Genomic DNA, 3461 nt, shown 5'->3' on the forward strand with positions numbered 1-3461 from the left:
CTCTAGCAAGCCCTGCTATCGCTCAGTGTCCTCGGTGTGAGACACCTTCCTTCCTCTTCCTGTGTACCCAGATCATCCTGCTCATGGAACTCCTTTTCCTGTCAGCTCCAGTGTGACCAGAGCATAGAATGGGAGAAGGCTTTTAATGCCCCCTCCTCCTATCCCAGAACTGATCATTCCCCTTGTGCCTGCACTGAACCTATTTCTGTCTAAACATCTCTAATTCAAAATTACACTTTACAGATAGAATCCATAGCTCCCTCCATACCTTCTCAGCACTTAACCCAAGCGGGACAAAGACATTTCAGAAGCCACAAGCACTGTAAATGCTGCAGATCCTCATCCTCTACATCTAGTGCAGTATAAAGACCATACTGCCCTAGCAAACAAAGCTCATGTGTTAACTTTAGAATAATAACTCATTTCTCTGTTTTTTCTGATTAAAGTATTCTAACTAAATTCATGGAGGCCGAAATTTTCCCATCATTTTGGAGTCCTTATGCACCATTTCTCTGCAGGGGTTTAGTGTGCCTCTAGTAGAAACCAAGAAACCAGCCATGTGCTCAGTGGTTGGCATGTGGAGGGTGCTGAGGAAAGGTTTGAATGGATGGGTGTATCCATGGATTGTCTGGAGCATTAGACTACAGTGGTACATCATGGACAAAAGGAAGGTCTAAGAGAAAAGAAGAAATAAATTGCCATAAGCATTGAGGGGAAGGAGGCAGGTGCCTCTGGTTGGGAAAACCGAGAAGAGCATTGTGGAGGAAAAGCCCCCAACTCAACTGATTGGGAAATAAGGTGAAAGCAAGCCTGATGATGTGCCCATATCCCAGGTCGAATGCATTAATGAAGGGTCCGCACATCTTTGTAAGCCTAAAAACAACACAAATCAAATTCCTATGCATAGTATTAGATGAATCTACCTGCTCAGCAAGAGGGCTCACAAAGAGTTATTTCTCTTAACATAGCTTTCAGCCCTCTTCATTTCCTGGTGTTTGATTTTGTCCCATCTCTCAGTTGGGTTTATGTAGACTAGTAATGTTTAACTCGGGAGCATTTTTACCCTCCAAGGGACACTTGACATTGTTACAACTTGTGGAGAGGATGCCAAATACATATAATCATACCACTTAAATATAATCATTGAGATGATATTTCTCTGGGATTTCTGAATTATAGTAATCTAGAATTCTTTCTGTGTTTTACTTTAACCATGATTCTTTAGAGAGATTATATTAATCTAGAATGTATTATGGAATTGTATTCATCTAGAATTCTGGGATTATGTTCACCCAGAATTTTTCAATTTGTATATGAATTATATATTTAAAATTTAAACAAGATCATAAAGATTGTTTTCTTATGCACTTCAGAGAATTGTTGGACTCCAAAATTCATCATCCACATAACTCAGTCATATGCTGGTAATGGTGCTGCCTAACTACTCATTGTAAGGACTAGGGACTATATGAAGTAGGGAGCTGGACACGGCTGGTACATAGTAGGTGTTCAATAAGTGATAGCTACTTATGTCTCATATCTAGCCTTTTTAATTCCTTAACTAAACTAGTAATCAAGTTTTGGATTCCCAAGGTCTGAATTGAAAGCAGATTTCTTCTCTGCTTTCCTTGGGCGTTCCTGCAAAACAAAACCCAAATCAACAAGTTGAGACATTGGAAAACCAATCTCAAGTCTCTCCTCAGATGCCTGTGATATGTTAATCAGGAGCCATGTGTTGATATTTCCAGAAACAGGCTTCATCAGGTCCTCTTCCTGATCTAAAGGGTTCTTTCTCAGCTTTTGAAAAATATAAAACTGGTGCTCACTTGGGCAGACATACACTAAAATTGGAACCATACAGAGAAGATCAGCATGGCCTCTGGGCAAGGATAACACACAAATTCTAGAAGCATTCCATATTTAAAAAAAAAAATAGAAAAAGAAATATAAATTAGCGGACAAAAAAAAAGGAATATCAAAAACTTCTTTTACCTCTTTAGCCCTTTGTCATACATCAGTTGCTCAGTTTCAAAAGGTATCGGTAGTTGAGTGGCAGAAGAACTACTTGTCCAGAACTACCTGTCTCACTTGGAAAACTCCTGAGAAAGGACTGGCTGGTGTTGCCTCAAACCAGGGAACAGTATATTTCTAGCAGAATGATTTTCTCATTGTTGTTTTTAATTGAAATGCAAGAAGAGTTACCACTCTAAGAATAGAACTGTTTGTTCTGAAGTTCTTTTCACCCTTAGGTGTTATCCATTCCCACTCTCTTCAAACATGGAAGTGATATCACAAACCATATTCTGAAGAATCTGGTTCCTGATGTGCAGAGAGTGTGTTTAAGGTGGTACTGGAGGATGGAGGGTGCCCTGCCTCCCTCCTGTCTGAACTGTGGCCATCAGTGGTGCTGGGGAGCCAGAGTACATCACTGCCTGTGGGAACTGATTTAGAGGACATTGAAAGTCCTCTTTCCTCCAGACTATGGAAGAGCTGACAGGCTATATGGTGGAGCAATTCTATGAAGGGAGCATTGCAGTACTCAGTACCATGTGCCCTAATGGAAGCAGGTACAGACTGCTTCCAGACAAAAAGAGGCAGGCTGCTGTCTGCTGGTGGCCTCTGCTCACCAAGGTGGGCAGTGTCTTCTTTGGTGCTCTTGAGGGGCCAGGTCCAGAGAAAACTTCCCTTTCCGACTTCAGGGAAACTTTAGTAAGGGTTTTTCCACTGCTAGAACACAGCTGCCTCACCATCAGCCAAGACCAGTCTTGGCACGAGGATGAGTCACAGGCGGTGAGGAAGGGCAAGGAATTTTATAGTAGTAGGAAGGTGGACAGAAGAGGCATCTCATTTGGGTTCTTCCATCACTTAGCACATTGGAGCAAAAGAAGACCTCCGTGTAGTCCTGTCCATGCCAAAAAAAAAAAAACAAAAAAAACTGGGTGATCTCAGACAGGTTTCATGGACTTTCTGTGTTCCATTTGAACTCATGCTTCCAGATACAAAATGTTTCTCTTCCTTTATTTTTACTTTACTATGTACATAATCTTTCTAGCATTCATTATTGTTGGAAAGACTCACTGCTGGGGATTTTGACAGCAAAAATTGGATTGACTTTCAAAACCTTTTTATTCCAAACATAGTGACTAGCACACAGACATTCTTAAAATTGAGTGAATGAATTTATGAACAAATAAATATAGGAAATACAAGTGAGCCAGGCAATCATTACATTATTTAGAAGATTATTACTTTAAGGATCAGATCAGATATCATGACGATAGGACAGTGATAAAACCAAATAAATGATCCTGTTGTCCCAGTGCAGCCATTTTTAAACATGGGATTGGCTGTATCAGATGCTATATCAGCCTTCAGAGGATATCTGAATATCTGATATCAGGGTATCCAAGAGCCTTTGTAAGAAGCTGAGTGAGGTCAGGCTGGAACCCTGTGAGCCATCT

The 3461-nt window shown here is 40.7% G+C and overlaps 1 non-coding gene across 1 annotated transcript; it reads left to right on the forward strand.

The window, feature by feature from the left end:
- The first annotated feature begins 1820 nt into the window (after window positions 1-1820).
- On the forward strand, window positions 1821-1924 carry LOC124080257 (U6 spliceosomal RNA). The gene has a single exon (XR_006847647.1). It is a non-coding gene; the product is annotated as a U6 spliceosomal RNA (small nuclear RNA).
- Window positions 1925-3461: the final 1537 nt, after the last annotated feature.

Source organism: Marmota monax, unplaced genomic scaffold (genome assembly GCF_021218885.2).
Source record: "Marmota monax isolate L192 unplaced genomic scaffold, Marmota_monax_Labrador192_F-V1.1 WCK01_AAM20220418_F8-fsc02240, whole genome shotgun sequence".
Classification (NCBI taxonomy): Eukaryota; Metazoa; Chordata; class Mammalia; order Rodentia; family Sciuridae; genus Marmota; species Marmota monax.